Source organism: Cherax quadricarinatus, chromosome 34 (assembly GCF_038502225.1).
Source record: "Cherax quadricarinatus isolate ZL_2023a chromosome 34, ASM3850222v1, whole genome shotgun sequence".
NCBI classification, from domain to species: Eukaryota; Metazoa; Arthropoda; class Malacostraca; order Decapoda; family Parastacidae; genus Cherax; species Cherax quadricarinatus.
The window spans coordinates 9,106,191-9,106,736 of NC_091325.1; the positions used below are offsets into that span (position 1 = coordinate 9,106,191).

The 546-nt window shown below is 41.4% G+C and overlaps 1 non-coding gene across 1 annotated transcript; it reads left to right on the forward strand.

Moving 5' to 3' along the window:
• Nucleotides 1-247: 247 nt before the first annotated feature.
• Nucleotides 248-320, forward strand: TRNAV-AAC (transfer RNA valine (anticodon AAC)). The gene has a single exon. It is a non-coding gene; the product is annotated as a tRNA-Val (tRNA).
• Nucleotides 321-546: the final 226 nt, after the last annotated feature.

Genomic DNA, 546 nt, shown 5'->3' on the forward strand with positions numbered 1-546 from the left:
ACACACACACACACACACACACACACACACACACACACACACACACAAACACACACACACACACACACACTGTACTTCAGAGGTCAGTGTACGGCACACGAAGGTTCCCAGGTTCGATCCCAAGAAAAATGCGACTTATGAGCAAGTCTTCTTGTAACTTCTGTCTCTATTTAACGACAAATGAATAATTATCAGTAAACCATTCCAGGTCAAATTCTCAAAATTTAATTAATGATCACATACCACAGCTCTCGTAGTGTAGTGGATATCACGTCTGCTTAACACGCAGAAGGTCCCAGGTTCGAGCCCTGGCGAGAGCAATAACCAGCAGTTGTTTCACACTTCCAGCACGATATTTATAATTATTTAAGGAGGCCTGGTCACAGACCGGGCCGCGGGGGCGTTGACCCCCGGAACTCTCTCCAGGTAAACTCCAGGTAAACAGCAATGGTTTAGCACCTTATGTGAATTTAATAATAAAAGCATCAACAACAGCATCAATAATAATAATAATAATAAAAATTACAACAATAATAATACAAAAGA